This window comes from Cupressus sempervirens, chromosome 9 (assembly GCF_028749045.1).
Source record: "Cupressus sempervirens isolate cs-2001-9-10 chromosome 9, ASM2874904v1, whole genome shotgun sequence".
Lineage (NCBI taxonomy): Eukaryota > Viridiplantae > Streptophyta > Pinopsida > Cupressales > Cupressaceae > Cupressus > Cupressus sempervirens.
In genome coordinates, this window is record NC_143126.1 from 96,069,306 (window position 1) to 96,087,622 (window position 18,317).

Below are 18,317 nucleotides of genomic sequence, written 5' to 3' on the forward strand. Positions count from 1 at the left end.
AAGTTCTCAGAGATTGCAGAGGATGAAGGAGTGGAGCGCTATAAAAGGAATCCAGGATGGGGAGATGGATGAGGGGATTAAAAAGCTGATGCAATAGGATTTCAAAGAGTAATATTGGCGGAAGATGGGTTTCGGAGATCCCTATGACTAGGATTGTGGATCTTGAAAGATGAGGCTTGGTGGATTGATTGGATTGGTGGATCCCTAAGACTAGGATTGTGGATCCCTAAAGCTAAGAGTGATGATTGATCCTTAGAGATACGGTTGCACAAACTGGGGTAGGAGAGACAGATGTTGGATATGGATGGGGGATAATGGAGATGAAGAGATTCCATTGAAGCTTTTTGAGTAGGGGGATACTTCAAAGAGAAGTACCACCATGTAGTTGAGCACTAGATTTTTTATAGGGCTATGGGTTAATTGCCAAGGTTACCAAAAACATCAAGGCCATGTCACCAACCATCCAGAGGACTGACAGACTGACTCAAAACAAACACACAAGGATTGCCCCAGCATCACACATGAAACTCAGAGAAAATAGTGTCGAACTGACATTGGGTAACCCACAAGCAAAAAAGAAACAAATGAAAGACTTGATCAAAACTGTACGCTAAGAGTGGCCCATTCGTAGCATATCATGATATGGAAGATCATGGCAACCTTGAGAAGGGAACAAAAAGATTGCTTGGAAAAGATACTTCAAGATCCAAAAGGGAAGATTCCAAATCAAAATAAAGTGAAAATCCAAAAGAGAACCATTTGCCAATGAGATGGGTAGGACGAGGAACTAACAGACCAAGATCAGACATGAGGATAGCTATATGCTACAAGGATTTATCGGAGAGCACCTAAGACGATGGATCTAGGTGAGTGATGTGTCTAGCAAGATGAACTAGGAAGGATAACACTTTGGTGATAGGAGATCTAGCTAAAGGATGCATTGGAATAGCTAACCAAGATGTGCGATGGGTGCAAGATGCTGATCAAAGGTGAACTAACATGAACACTGGATAGATACAATGATACTAAGCTAAAGAGGATGTACAAGCTGACGAACCAAGATATGGTACAAATGTACAAGTTGTTTTGGACAAGATTGGATATACAAGCTATGATACAAGGTATGATACAAGCATTGGATACAAGATTATTTACAAGCTGTATAGGAGCTCCAGATGATAAGATAGCGGGATGGCTCAAGTTGGTGCAAGATGCAAAAGCTAAGGATAAGTTGATAGTTTAAGATATGAATGTACAAGGATGCATCCAATGATGATGAGAGATTTTGTGACCAAGGATAGCTAGAGGAGCAGGATGAGATGGCTGGATAGGATGGTAGATAGCTAGGATTATGATGGATATAAAGAGATGACATTGGGTTTGCATGAGGATAGCCTAGAGCTAGATACCAATGACAAGGGAGGATGGACAAGACAAGATCTCCAAGGAATACAGTGCCCCCAATCAGAAGATAACATATGGAAGGAGGTCTTATGATGGATGTGATAGGATTTAAGCTAGGATGGAAAAAGATGAAGGGGCTAAGGAGATGGATGATAGCTGGGATGATGGGGTGAGGTTGTAGAAGATAAGCGGATAGTGATAGATAAAAGATGGAAGATGAAAGATAGGTGGATAAATTGGAAGATGGAGCTAGATGGCAAGATGTGACCAAAATCATGAGGATGATAGGCTAAGTTGGGGATGGCTAGATTACGCATGACGCTTGTTTGCCAAGTTTTCATCATGGTACTTGTTCAAGGTGCTTGAATTGCCAAGTTTTCACCAGTGGACGCTTCATTTTTCTTTTTTTCTTTTTTTGACTTTTTGACTTTGAACTTAGCTGGAATGATTTTGGCTTTCTTCAGCTATTTTGGCTTTTTTAGAATTTTCACTGGCTGTTGGAATGTTCAATTTTGTTGCTAGCTGTTGATACACTGGATGTGTGATTTATGCAATAGATTGGATTAGATGGGATTGATGGTAGGAGATGGAGGGATGAAAAGGCTGGAAAGGAGCATGAGATGGGAATGCTTGTAGGATCAACATTGGCACATGTTGGGATGGGTGTGAAAGGAGCATATGGGGGATAGATGGTAGATGCAGGCTTGATGAAAGATTTATGGAAGTACGCTTGGGAATATAGGCACCCAAGATGGAGTTAGGAGATGGGGGACATGAGTCACTAGATGGGGGATTAGCAATGGTGGATGCCATTATGCATTGGGTTTCAACTTTTTTCTTTGGGATCCACATGGTTTTGGATTTTCTTTTCATAGGCTTTTGCATTGTTTGGCATTCTTTGATTGGATTTTGCCTTTTTGGAGTATGTCTTTTAGAATAGACATATGATTGCCTAGGATGTGGATTTTTAGCTTTATGCATTTTGAAGTTGGAATTCACATTGTTGTGGTAAGCTTTGGGAAGATGGTTAGAAGAAGCTTTGTGAGATGGAGAGGATATGGAAGAGCATGTAGGGAGATGATGGATGATGTGCCCTGATACGTGCCTTTGTTGATCTTGCATAGGAATGGATGGAATAGGATTTTTATGATGGCTGATAGGAGGATAGAGGATGGTAGATTTTGGGACATAGGGACCCAAAATGGATTTAGCAGATGAAGGGGGGATATGGTAGGTTGTTTTGGGTTGCAAAGATGGTGGAGGGGGATGACATAAGATTTATTGAAGGAGTGATGGGAGGCTAGCATGGGGGGTTTGGAGATAGGTTTAGTTTGGGGGTGTGGTGTACCAAAACCTTTAGATGGTGAGCCTTTGGATACATATCCAAGACCATGAAATCCTAGATTTTTTTGTGCAATAATAGGCTTTCTGATTCTTTGCTCTTGTGGTCCTAAACCTTGACCTTGATAATGCCATCGATTGAGCATTTGAACTAGCTGAGGATACTTTTTGCTTGCAGAAAATGGTGGAAGTGCTTTATTAGATGTACTATAATAGGAAGATATTATTCTTAATTCTTCTGCTGAGAGGAGGCCACTATGGATGAATGTAAGTGAACCAAGAGGGTATATTATAGATGGTGAAATAGCTTGGATAGGTGGTAAGATGGAAGCATGGAGAGGAGGAGATGGTAGGATAGGATCTTGATTTAGCTGATGGGATGAAAAGATATCCTGCAGTAGAGGAGGTATGACTTGAGGTTTTGGAGATGGAGGGGATAGTGTCTGCACTATGGATGGAAGACATGGTATGATGATATCTTCATTTATGCTTTGGAGGATGTCAACATGCTTTTGGGCAAGATCTTGATAGGATTGGTTTGGAGTGGATGTTGTGATAGGAGGTGAAGGGATGGACTCTTCAAAGGCAGTGGATGGATAGATGGGAGATTCAGTAGTGGAGATGGGTGAGTAGAAGATGGATGCATAAGGGTCATTATGGGAGATTTGGGAAATGCTTGGAGGTGATGTGGATAGGATTTGGAGGGTTTTGACAGATGGTAGGATTTTATGCTTACGAGAAGTGGAATGATTTTAAGCAATTTGATGGATGGTATGGGGATGATAGCTATGGGAGATGGAGGTGATATTATAGATGGGGAAGCTTCATTACTAACTACTTCACATGGTTGGATTAGATGACATGGCTTATCGACTGCTAGAGGTGAGTTTTCTTGTATTTTCTCTAGGAGATTCCTTGGAGACTCGTGTGTCAGAGGTGGAGGTGGATTGACAAGAATAGCTAGTGTGATGGGGGTGGAAGATTGGAAGCTTGGTTGATTGGGTGATGGAGGAGAAGCTGGGATATCAGATGGCATGACTAGATAGTTTGGAAGAATGCATTAATTTTGTGGGATGCTTGGGGGAATGTTTCTAAGGCTTTCAATATACCCGTCATAGTCAACAAGATTTTCATCATCATTGGAATAGGAGGTGGCAGGAGCAAGGACAATAGGATCGAACACATCATGATAGGTTTGGGATTTCATGTTTTGATGATGAGTCAGATGGGGATGGGGTCTTGCATATGGATGAACACAGAAGCTCATGGTTGGATTTGGATTAAGCGCAGATTTTGGATTGGCTGATGAAGGTTTTCCTAGGGAGAGTCAAAGCTGTATGACAGACCTAAGGAGGATTGGCTGGAGATTTTTGACTTTCCCTATGGATGCAAGACTTCAAGGGCATGCTGTCAAAAAGTGAGAGTTTTTCTTTCCTATGCGCTGGAGTGGTGGAGATTATGTCAACTTAAGGATAGACTAATGATCCTATGGGCATGACACGAGATTGACCACTTGTGGATCCCAACCTTTAACTCAAGGTGATGAGGGATAACAAGTGACAAAGCTAGATTATCCTAGACAAAGCTCTGTCAAAGGGATAACCTTGGTGAGGCTGGTGGATTAGTCAGATTGATTGGATAGCAAATTCTAGTAGAATGACAACTCTCTAAAAGCTTGGGTGTGATTTTGGATTGGGTTGCTAGTTGGCTGGGGGGATGATTTGGAGAAACTTTGGATTTGGGATTGTTCTAAAGCAAGGAACTAGATAGATTTGGTTGCAGTGGGGGAGCTTGGATGATTTTCTGATGAGGTAGTGACTATGCTAAGTATGCCTTGAGCTGGGAGATTTCTGCTTTTTTGGAATTTTGACCAAAGTTGGCAAACATTCATTCAAAAGCTATGAACAAACAAGTAGACAAAATTTTGGAGCAAGCACGTCAAACACACCAACATCCTAGGAAGCTTTCTACAAGGATGAAATTTTTTATATCTAGGGAGTCCTCGATATACGCAAGGTACGTGAGGCCCAAATCTGTAGATGAAACCAAAAAGATGTCACACAGCCGAGAGGAGCAGTAACCCACTTCTCCTCTTTCACTTATCAAGGGTATAAAGTTCCTTGAGGCTTAGCCTGAGTGACAAAATCTTGATTCCAAGAGAGGTGTCTTTGGATTCACCTCTCGATTTTTATACTCTGTCGGAACGCTGGAGTTGAGGTCATCCCAAGGGGTGATGAAATCCACAAGCAGGCCTCCTAAAAAGTGTAAAACAAGACCACATACATGATCTTGGGCTTTAAAAGACACACATTAATTCCAATTGATGATTGAGATTTTGTAAGCTATGATTGAAGACACTTGTGATTATGGTATACAATGTTCATTCCAATTTGATAGCATCGTCAGCATAATGAAAGTTGAGAGATCGTCAACATAAGAAATGCGAGCGTCATTGAAAATGTGTCCAAACCATGCAATGTTCATTGATTGTTAGGCATTCAAGATTGAGTGTGAGTTTGTTTTAAGCCCAAAACAAAGATGTGTGAAACTCAATTTCTAAGCATGCATCCGGAGGCCCTCCACGTCAAGATTTCTCCAATTTTTATGCCCAAATGAAGTGTTAGTGAGACTAATGCACATTCGAGGAATTTTCTAACTTAGAAAAACCACTAAAAATCCAAGTGAGTGGAGTTTGATTTGTGTGGATCACTTAACACCCTCTTAGGTGGACCCATCCCCATAGATGGCACTGATATTGCAACCAATGGTTAAATTTATGGGTGATTAAAGAGGGTGAGTCCAACAACAAACTTACTCAAAGCATTTTAATTTGTTTTTATAGCTTAAAAGATTACAAAAATGTGGATTCTTTTTATGCCCCAAAAGATGATTATTTGATCTATGGCATTCAAGATTGGATTTGTTGTTTTAATCATGCATTCAAGAAAAAATTGATTTTAATCCATGGCATTCAAGAGTGTGTTTAGCAACATGCATTCAAAGACAAGTGATTAAACATTCCAGTTTTTTCCTTTGAGCATTCAAGATTGAGATTTTGCGTGTTGTTTTAAGAACTTTGAAGTGCTTTGTTTTAACCTTAGATCATTCAAGATTGTTTTGGACTCAAAAGTGAAAATAACTCTTTGGACTTTGGTTTTCATTCAAGATTTTGTGTTCTAGTTTGCATATTTTAATTCCAAAAATGATATTCCTAGATTGTTTTGATGCATGAAAAATCTAAGAAACATTCAAGATTTTGCAACAAGACATTTGTTTGGAACAAATAACAAAGCTTTTAGGACAAATTTTTGGCAACCATTTAGGACTCTTAGTTTTCATGAAATTTTTTTAAAAACTTTAAAATATTTGCAAATGAGGTTCATTTTATCCTTGATTGATGCTTTGAGTTTGATTTAGATTTTAGTGCGCATTTAGTGTTGATTTTGAACCTTTTGAAATTGAAACTTGAAGTTTTTTTTAAATTTCCAAAAATGAATTGTTCTTAACTTTGCATTAATGCATCTAAAACTTTGATGTTGCAAGGATGCAAATGATTGAATTGGTTTTTTTTTGCAAATTTTTAGTTTTTAATGGATTTAAGTATGACTTAGGGGTTCATTTTAAACACTAAAAAGAAGCGTGTATCATTTTTCTTCTTTCAAAAAAAATGGCCAAGATCTCCCACAAGAAGAAGAAGAAGAAGTAGATGGAATAAGAAGAATATAGACAAGAAGAGGAAGAAAAATTCCAAGTGCTTTTTCCACCTATAAGCTTAAAAAATTTGCAAACACTATGAGATAGATTATGAGTTCCTTTGTCTTTTTCATGCTCATGTGGACCTACAAAACCAATTTATACAATCCTACCAATCACAAAAATAAACAAAATTAGCCAAAATTAGCAAATGACATACAAAACTTCACTAAAAAAGCTAATGAAGATGACCCATGCGGGGTCCCACCAGGCATGCCAAAATGCATATGAGAAATGTTAGTATGCTAATAAAAACCAAATTTAAATAAAGCCTCTACAAACTAAACAAAATTCATAAACTTCAAGATAGACTAAGATGAATTCTCAATTGAGAATATGAGCCATTAATGGACTCTCTCAATGAGAAGCTCTCTTGTTGAGTGGATTTGTCTAAATAGATAGGATGTATGCTCGAGCTTATACTTCAAAAAGGGCTTCAAATAGAGTTGGAATTTGGGTGTGAGTGTATGGTTTTGATGTAAAATGGCTTCTTAAAATGACATTATGACTTTACTTCATGGATTGTGTTGTTTTGCAAAGGGGAAGGATCCAATTTATAGGCAAGAGGCTTGAGGGATTGAGGGCTAAGATGCAAGGATGGGAAAAAGCTCATGGAGGGCTCAGATTGCATGAGAGGAGAGCACATGGATTGTGTTTTCTTACAGCCAATCAGGGAGTAACACATGTCATAGGGTGAGAGGATGGAGGAAAGGGGAAGGATGAGTCAACAAAGGAGGCTCAATGGGATAAAATCTTCATAAAGACCCTCATAATGGCTTGTAAGAGCAATAAAAGAGCTTGGAAGAGTCATTTATGGCCTAGTGAGCTTCATAAAGTTTTATGGTTGAGATATTTTGAGGGAGATGAGAGCAATTTCGACTTGGGCTTGATTAGGCGGGTTTTAAGCTTGCTTAGGATTGTGCAAATGACTAGAGGATGGATTAGGATAGTTTAGGATAGTAAACTGGAAATTTCCCTTTTTGAACTGAAGAGAGATTTTGTTGAGATATTTAATTTAATAAAATGAGATATGCTCTCATAATTACTTTTTCTATTTAATTAAATAATCTTTAATTAATTAGAGACACTTTTTTTATTTAATTAAATAACTTCATTTAATTAATTAGGAATGACTTCTCATTTAATTAAATAACTTTGTTTAATTAATTAGAAGTAAGTACTCCATTTAATTAAATAATTTCATTTAATTATTTCAAAATTCTTTTTGAAACTAGTCAACTCAAGTCAATCGTGATTAAATCTGATCAACTTTTAGTCAAACTTGATCTTTACGTATGTGAATATTATATATGAGCAATGTTAGTATGCAAATAGAAACCAAATTTAAATAAAGATTCTACAAACTAAACAAAATTCATAAACTTCAAGATAGACTAAGATGAACTCTCAATTGAGAATATGAGCCATTAATGGACTCTCTAAATGAGAAGCTCTCTTATTGAGTGGCTTTGTCTAAATAGATAAGATGTATGCTCAAGCTAACGCTTCAAAAAGGGCTTGAAATGGAGTTGGAATTTGGATGTGAGTTTATGATTTTGATGTAAAATTGCTTCTTAAAATGGCATTATGACTTTACTTCATGGATTGTGTTGTTTTGCAGAGGGGAAGGATCCAATTTATAGGCAAGATGCTTGAGGGATTGAGGGCTAAGATGCAAGGATGGGAAAAAGCTCATGGAGAGCTCAGATTGCATGAGAGGACATCACATTGATTGTGCTTCCTTATAGCCAATCAAGGAGTGACACATGTCACAAGGTGAGAGGATGGAGGAAAGGGGAAGGATGAGTCAACAAAGGAGGCTCAATGGGATAAAATCTTCATAAAGACCCTCATAATGGCTTGTAAGAGCAATAAAAGAGCTTGGAAGAGTCATTTATGGCCTAGTGGGCTTCATAAAGTTTTATGTTTGAGATATTTTGAGGGAGATGAGAGTAATTTCGACTTGGGCTTGATTAGGAGGGTTTTAAGCTTGCTTATGATTGTGCAAATGATTAAAAGATGGTTTAGGATTAGCTTAGGGATAGGCAAGTGGATGGCATTTAATGAGGGTAGGTGAAAGAGGAGATATTTGTTAACTTTGGCTTGGGTTAGTAAGTTTTAACCCATGTTTAGGTAGTGTGACAAGGTTAGGAGGGGATTAGGATTAGGTTTAAAGACATCTTTTAGAAGAGTCTAGACTTTGGATGAGGATAAAGACTTTCTAGAATAGTCTAGAATTTCCTAGGATGAGGATAAATTAGATTTTTAGGAAATAAATAAAGGTTTATTTATTTCAAGGGTTTGGGTTGAGGAGATATTTATTAAAACTTTTTTAATAAACATGAGGATTAATATTTAATCTTAATTAAATATTTTGAGTTGGGATTAGGGGTAGGAAATGATGGGATTAGCCTTTAATCAAAATTAAAGAAGGATTAGAAGATTTTGGAAGAGATTAGTGGTCTTCAGAAAATTGGCCAAGTTTTGGGCAAAAAATAATTTTTTTATTTATTTTGGGTTTTTTGGTCAATTTATTAATTAAATAATTAATAAATAAGGAAATAATATTTAAATAAGATTTAAACATTTTTGGGAGGGATTCCTTAATTAAATTTTTAAATTAAGATAAAGGGATTTAATGGCATAAAAATAAATAAATAAATTAAATAATTAATTAATTAATAAATGATGATGTCATCAAAAAAATTTCAGAAAATAAAAATACTTTATTTTATAAAAGTTTTTAGGTGTCTACATTTTTTCCCTCTTTTATGTGATGCTGCAAGTGGCATGGCATCAAAAATAAGAAAATAAGATGCCCAAGGCTAGAGCAGAAGAGGAGAGAATGGACTACAAGATGCCCCCTCAAGAAGGTGGCGAGGAGAGAAAGCAAGGCTCGACAACTTCTTGAAAAGTACAAGAATCTGAGATGAGCAAGAAGACTCAGATTGGCTTAAGAGAAGAGGTTTAGTTAGCTCAAACTCTCACTACGGGAGAATGATAAAGGGAGAATTAGAGGCACAAGAGGAAGCAAGCTTAAGTTCTTAGAGATTGCAAAGGATGAAGGAGCAGAGCGCTATAAAAGGAATCCAAGATGGGAAGATGGATGAGGGGATTAAAAAGCTGATGCAATAGGATTTCAAAGAATAAGATTGGCGAAAGATGGGTTTCGGAGATCTCTAGGACTAGGATTGTGGATCTTGAAAGATGAGGCTTGGTGGATTGATTGGATTGGTGGATCCCTAAGACTAGGATTGTGGATCCCTAAAGCTAAGAGTGATGATTGATTCTAAGAGATACGGTTGCAAAAGCTGAGGTAGGAGAGACAGATGTTGGATATGGATGGGAGATAATGGAAATGAGAAGATTCCATTGAAACTTTTTGAGCACGGGGATACTTCAAAGAGAAGTACCACCATGTAGTTGAGCACTAGATTTGCTATAGGACTATTGGTTAATTTCCAAGGTTACCAAGAAGATCAAGGCCATGTCACGAACCATCCAGAGGACTAACAGACTGACTTGAAACAAACACACAAGGATTGCCCCAGCATCACACATGAAACCTGGAGGAAACAGTGTAGAACTAACACTGGGTAACTCACAAGCAAAAAAGAAACAAATGAAAGACTTGATCAAAATCATATGCTCAGAGTGCCCCATTCGTAGCATACCATGATATGGAAGATCATGCCAACCTTGAGGAGGGAACAAAAAGATTTCTTGGAAAAAATACATCAAGACCCTAAAGGGAAGATTCCAAATCGAAAGAAAGTGAAAATTCAAAAGAGAACTATTTACCAACAAGATGGGTAGGACGAGGTACTAATAGACCAAGATCAGACATGAGGAAAGCTATATCCTACAAGGATCTATCAGAGAGCACCTAATCCGATGGATCTGGGTGAGTGATTCGTCTAGCAAGCTGAACTAAGAAGGATAACACTTTGGTGACAGGAGATCTAGCTAAAGGATGCATTTGAGTAGAAAAAGGAGTTAACTCATTTAACTCATTTTTTATCAATAGTGAACTAAAAATTTCCCTTTTTGAACTAAAGAGAGATTTTGTTGAGATATTTAATTTAATAAAATGAGACATGTTCTCATAATTACTTTTTCTATTTAATTAAATAATCTTTAATTAATTAGAGACACTTTTCTTATTTAATTAAATAACTTCATTTAATTAATTAGGAATGACTTCTCATTTAATTAAATAACTTTTTTTAATTAATTAGAAGTAAGTACTCCATTTAATTAAATAATTTCTTTTAATTCTTTTCGAAACTAGTCAACTAAAGTCAATCGTGGTTAAATCTGGTCAACATTTGGTCAAACTTGATCTTTGCATATGTGAATATGAGCAAATGTGAGTATGAATTCTAGCAACAATTCGATGCAAATTCTCATTCAACCTTTCAAAATAAAGAGATGAGGGTCTCTTAAATAGACTTTCTTAAAATTCATCAATAGTTGAGATCGATTTCAATCAACGGTCAGAATTAAAGGTGAAGTTCATTCATAAAGAGAGATTTTCAAATTAAAGGGAGTAAATAGATTTAATTTGAGTAAGATAAGGAGTTAACTGATTTAACTCATTTTTGATCAATAGTGAACAGAAAATTTCCCTTTTTGAACTTAAGAGAGATTTTGTTGAGATATTTAATTTAATAAAATGAGATATGCTCTCATAATTACTTTTTTTATCTAATTAAATAATCTTTAATTAATTAGAGACAATTTTCTTATTTAATTAAATAACTTCATTTAATTAATTAGGAATGGCTTCTCATTTAATTAAATAACTTTGTTTAATTAATTAGAAGTAAGTACTCCATTTAATTAAATAATTGCGTTTAATTATTTTAAAATTCTTTTCAAAACTAGTCAACTCAAGTCAACCGTGGTTAAACCTAGTCAACTATTGGTCAAACTTGATCTTTGCGTATGTGAATATGAGCAAATGTGAGTATGAATTCTAGCAACAATTCGATGCAAATTCTCATTCAACCTTTCAAAAAGAAGAGATGAGGGTCTCTTAAATAGACTTTCCTAGAATTCATCACCTGTTGAGATCGCTTTCAATCAACGATTAGGATTTAAGGTGAAGTTCAGTCATAAAAGGATATTTTCAAATTAAAGGGAGTTAACAGATTTAATTTGACTAAAATAAGGAGTTAACTGATTCAATCTAAGTAGAAAAAAGAGCTAACTCATTTAACTCATTTTTTATCAATAGTGAATTAGAAATTTCTCTTTTTGAACTGAAGAGAGATTTTGTTGAGGTATTTAATTTAATAAAATGAGATATGCTCTCATACTTGCTTTTTCTATTTAATTAAATAATCTTTAATTAATTAGAGACAATCTTCTTATTTAATTAAATAACTTCATTTAATTAATTAGGAATGGCTTCTCATTTAATTAAATAACTTTGTTTAATTAATTAGAAGTAAGTACTTCATTTAATCAAATAATTTCATTTAATTATTTTAAAATTATCTTCGAAACTATTCAACTCAAGTCGATCGTGGTAAAATTTGGTGAACTTTTGGTCAAACTTGATCTTTGCATATGTGAATATGAGCAAATGTGGTTATGAATTCTTGCAAAAATTTGATGCAAATTATCATTCAACCTTTCAAAATGAAGAGATGAGGGTCTCTTAAAAAGACATTCTTAGAATTCATCAACGATTGAGATCGATTTCAATCAACAGTCAGGATTAAAGGTGAAGTTCAGTCATAAAAAAAGATTTTCAAATTAAACGGAGTTAACAGATTTAATTTCAGTAAAATAAGGAGTTTACTGATTCAATTTGAGTAGAAAAAGGAGTTAACTGATTTAACTTATTTTTTATCAATAGTGAACTGGAAATTTCTCTTTTTGAACTGAAAAGAGATTTTGTTAAAATATCTAATTTAATAAAATGAGATATGCTCTCATAATTACTTTTTCTATTTAATTAAATAATCTTTAATTAATTAGAAAAAATTTTCTTATTTAATTAAATAACTTCATTTAATTAATTAGAAATGCCTTCTAATTTAATTAAATAATTTTGTTTAATTAATTAAAAGTAAGTACTCTATTTAATTAATTAATTTTGTTTAATTATTTCAAAATTCTTTTCCAAACTAGTCAACTCTAGTCAACCATGGTTAAATCTCTAGTTCACTTGAGTTGACTAGTTTCAATTTTTTTTTTGAAATAATTAAATGAAATTATTTAATTAAATAGAGTCCTTACTTCTAATTAATTAAATAAAGTTATTTAATTAAATGAGAAGCCATTTCTAATTACTTAAATGAAGTTATTTAATTAAATAAGAAAAGTGTCTCTAATTAATTAAAGATTATTTAATTAAATAGAAAAAGTAATTATGAGAGCATATCTCATTTTATTAAATTAAATATCTCAACAAAATCTCTCTTTAGTTCAAAAAGAGAAATTTCCAATTCACTATTGATCAAAAATGAGTTAAATCAGTTAACTCTTTTTTCTACTCAAATTGAATCAGTCAACTCCTTATTTTACTCAAATTAAATCTGTTAACTCTCTTTAATTTGAAAATCTCCCTTTATTACTGAACTTCACCTTTAATCCTGACCGTTGATTGAAATCGATCTAAACCGTTGATGAATTCTAAGAAAATCTATTTAAGAGACTCTCATCTCTTCATTTTGAAAGGTTGAATGAGAATTTGCATCGAATTGTTGCTGGAATTCATACTCACATTTGCTCATATTCACATACACAAAGATCAAGTTTGACCAACAGTTGACCAAATTTAACCACAGTTGACTTGAGTTGACTAGTTTCGAAAAGAATTTTGAAATAATTAAATGAAATTATGTAATTAAATAGAGTACTTACTTCTCATTAATTAAACAAAGTTATTTAATTAAATGATAAGCCATTACTAATAAATTAAATGAAGTTATTTAATTAAATAAGAAAAGTGTCTCTAATTAATTAAAGATTACATGATTGAATAGAAAAAGTAATTATGAGAGCATATCTAATTTTATTAAATTAAATATCTCAACAGAATCTCTCTTTAGTTCAAAAAGGGAAATTTTTAGTTCACTATTGATAAAAAATGAGTTAAATCAATTAAATCTTTTTTCTACTCATATTGAATCAATTAGCTCCTTATTTTACTCAAAATAAATCTATTAACTATTTTTAATTTGCAAATCTCCCTTTGTGACTGAACTTCACCTTTAATCCTAACCGTTGATTGAAATCGATCTCAACTGTAGATGAATTTCGGGAAAGTCTATTTAAGAGACCCTCATCTCTTCATTTTGAAAGGTTGAATGAGAATTTGCATCGAATTGTTGCTGGAATTCATACTCACATTTGCTCATATTCACATACACAAAGATCAAGTTTGACCAAAAGTTGACCAGATTTAACCACGGTTGACTTGACTTCTATAGTTTCGAAAAGAATTTTGAAATAATTAAATAAAATTATATAATTAAATGGAGTACTTACTTCTAATTAATTAAACAAAGTCATTTAATTAAATGTAAAGCCATTCCTAATTAATTAAATTAAGTTATTTAATTAAATAAGAAAAGTGTCTCTAATTAATTAAAGATTATTTAATTAAATAAAAAAAGTAATTATGAGAGCATATCTCATTTTATTAAATTAAATATCTCAACAAAATCTCTCTTTATTTCAAAAAGGGAAATTTTCAGTTCGCTATTGATAAAAAAATGGTTTAAATGAGTTAACTCTTTTTTCCACTCAAATTGAATCAGTTAACTCCTTATTTTACTCAAATTAAATCTGTTAACTCCCTTTAATTTGAAAATCTCCCTTGATGACTGAACTTCACCTTTAATCCTGACCGTTGACTAGAATCGATCTCAACCGTTGATGAATTCCAAAAAAGTCTATTTAAGAGACCCTTATCTCTTCATTTTGAAAGGTTGAATGAGAATTTCCATTGAATTGTTGTTGGAATTCATACTCAAATTTTCTCATATTCACATATGCAAAGATCAAGTTTGACCAAAAGTTGACTAGATTTAACCACGGTTGACTTGAGTTGACTAGTTTCAAAAATAATTTTGAAATAATTAAATAAAATTATTTAATTAAATGGAGTACTTACTTCTAATTAATTAAACAAAGTTATTTAATTAAATGAGAAGCCATTCCTAATTAATTAAATGAAGTTATTTAATTAAATAAGAAAAGTGTCTCTAATTAATTAAAGATTATTTAATTAAATAGAAAAAGTAATTATGAGAGCATATCTCATTTTATTAAATTAAATATCTCAACAAAATCTCTCTTCAGTTCAAAAAGGGAAATTTCTAGTTCACTATTGATAAAAAATGAGTTAAATTAGTTAACTCTTTTTTTTAATCAAATTGAATCAGTTAACTCCTTATTTTACTCAAATTAAATATGTTAACTCCCTTTAATTTGGAAATCTCCCTTTATGACTGAACTTCACTTTTAATCCTCACCGTTGATTGAAGTCGATCTCAACCGTTGATGAATTCCAGGAAAGTCTATTTAAAATACCTTCATTTTCTCATTTTGAAAGGTTGAATGAGAATTTGCATCGAATTTTTACCGGAATTCATACTCACATTTGCTCATATTGACATACGCAAACATCAAGTTTGACCAAACATTGACCAAATTTAACCATGGTTGACTTGAGTTGATTAGTTTCGAAAAGAATTTTTAAATAATTAAAATAAATTATTTAATTAAATGGAGTACTTACTTCTAATTAATTAACAAAAAATATTTAATTAAATGAGAAGCCATTCCTAATTAATTTCATACAATAACCTGTTTTGGTCAAATCTCATTTCTCTATCTAAACTCAATTTTAAAAAAAAACTAAAAATACCCTTTTATAGATTTCAGATTCAATATCATCATTATATAAATTTTTGAGTGTTTTGATTAGTTATAATATGTTATAATCTCAAAATATTATAAGTCGATATTTCAACATTTCAGAAAATGCTCTCTCAAAAAATGATAAAAATAGTGAATCATATCAAAAAAAATAAAAAATATATATTTATCACTAGAGGAGAGAATTCTCTTCACGAATATGTAATTTATTTTCAAGAAGGTATAGATTTGATAGGGAAGTTTTGACGGGAGGAAAAAACTGTTAGATTCTGACAAGGTCGAACTTGAGTACTTATAACAAAGAAAATATACATAAAAAATAATTATTTCTTTTTTTGTGCACTAGCTATACATGTCATCTATAAAATATTTTCAAATTAGAACAAAAAAAGGTGATTTGCACATACTTGTTTGACGGGAACTACATCCTATATTTTTTACAGTTAAAAAAGGGACTTCAAAATAAAATAAAATGAATAAATTCTTAGTCAAAAAAATTATAAAAAATATAGGCATAAAATTCATACAATTCTATACATTTCATTAGTTTACATCATCTTCATATTTTAAACACAGATACCATTTTTTTTGTCATTAATGTTGAACTATCACATTATGATATCACATTTCTTTGATCAAAAATGAGTTAAATCAGTTGACTCCTTTTTCTACTCAAATTGAATCAGTTAACTCCTTATTTTACTCATATTAAATCTGTTAACTCCCTTTAATTTGGAAATCTTCCTTTATGACTGAACTTTGCCTTTAATCCTGACCGTTGATTGAAATCGATCTCAACCGTTGATGAATTCTAGGAAAGTCTATTTAAGAGACCCTCATCTGTTCATTTTGAAATGTTGAATGAGAATTTGCATCGAATTGTTACTAGAATTCATACTCACATTTGCTCATATTCAAATACGCAAAGATTAAGCTTGACGAAAAGTTGACTAGATTTAACTAAGGTTGACTTGAGTTGACTAGTTTTGAAAATAATTTTGAAATAATTAAATGAAATTATTTAATTAAATGGAGTACTTACTTCTAATTAATTAAATGAAGTTATTTAATTAAATAAGAAAAGTGTCTCTATGTAATTAAATATTATTTAATTAAATAGAAAAAGTAATTATGAGAGCATATCTCATTTTATTAAATTAAATATCTCAACAAAATCTTTGTTCAGTTCAAAAAAGAAAATTTCTAGTTCACTATTGATAAAAACTGAGTTAACTTAGTTAACTCTTTTTTCTACTCAAATTTAATCAGTTAACTACTTATTTTACGCAAATTAAATTTGTTAACTCCCTTTAATTTGGAAATCTCCGTTTATGACTGAACTTTGCCTTTAATCCTGACCGTTGATTGAAATCGATCTCAACCATTGATGAATTTCAAGAAAGTCTATTTAAGAGACCCTCATCTCTTCATTTTGAAAGGTTGAATGAGAATTTGCATCGAATTGTTACTGAAATTCACTCACATTTGCTCATATTCACATACGCAAAGATCAAGTTTGACCAAAAGTTGACCAGATTTAACCACGGTTGACTTGACTTCTATAGTTTCGAAAAGAATTTTGAAATAATTAAACGAAATTATTTAATTAAATGGAGTACTTACTTCTAATTAATTAAACAAAGTCATTTAATTAAATGTAAAGTCATTCCTAATTAATTAAATTAAGTTATTTAATTAAATAAGAAAAGTGTCTCTAATTAATTAAAGATTATTTAATTAAATAAAAAAAGTAATTATGAGAGCATATCTCATTTTATTAAATTAAATATCTCAACAAAATCTCTCTTTATTTCAAAAAGGGAAATTTTCAGTTCGCTATTGATAAAAAAATGGTTTAAATGAGTTAACTCCTTTTTCCACTCAAATTGAATCAGTTAACTCCTTATTTTACTCAAATTAAATCTGCTAACTTCCTTTAATTTGGAAATCTCCCTTTATGACTGAACTTCACCTTTAATCCTGACCGTTGACTGGAATCGATCTCAACTGTTGATGAATTCCAAGAAAGTCTATTTAAGAGACCCTCATCTCTTCATTTTGAAAGGTTGAATGAGAATTTTCATTGAATTGTTACTAGAACTCATACTCACATTTGCTCATATTCACATATGCAAAGACCAAGTTTGACCAAAAGTTGACTAGATTTAACCACGGTTGACTTGAGTTGACTAGTTTCAAAAATAATTTTGAAATAATTAAATAAAATTATTTAATTAAATGGAGTACTTACTTCTAATTAATTAAACAAAGTTATTTAATTAAATGAGAAGCCATTCCTAATTAATTAAATGAAGTTATTTAATTAAATAAGAAAAGTGTCTCTAATTAATTAAAGATTATTTAATTAAATAGAAAAAGTAATTATGAGAGCATATCTCATTTTATTAAATTAAATATCTCAACAAAATCTCTCTGCAGTTCAAAAAGGGAAATTTCTAGTTCACTATTGATAAAAAATGAGTTAAATTAGTTAACTCTTTTTTTTAATGAAATTGAATCAGTTAACTCTATATTTTACTCAAATTAAATCTGTTAACTCCCTTTAATTTGGAAATCTTCCTTTTTGACTAAACTTCAACTTTAATCCTGACCGTTGATTGAAATCGATCTAAACCGTTGATGAATTCGAAGAAAGTCTATTTAAGAGACCCTCATCTCTTCATTTTGAAAATTTGAATGAGAATTTGCATCGAATTGTTGCTGGAATTCATACTCACATTTTCTCATATTCACATACGCAAAGATCAAGTTTGACCAAAAGTTGATCAGATTTAACCATGGTTGACTTGAGTTGACTAGTTTCAAAAAGAATTTTGAAATAATTAAACAAAATTATTTAATTAAATGGAGTACTTACTTCTAATTAATTAAACAAAGTTATTTAATTAAATGAGAAGCCA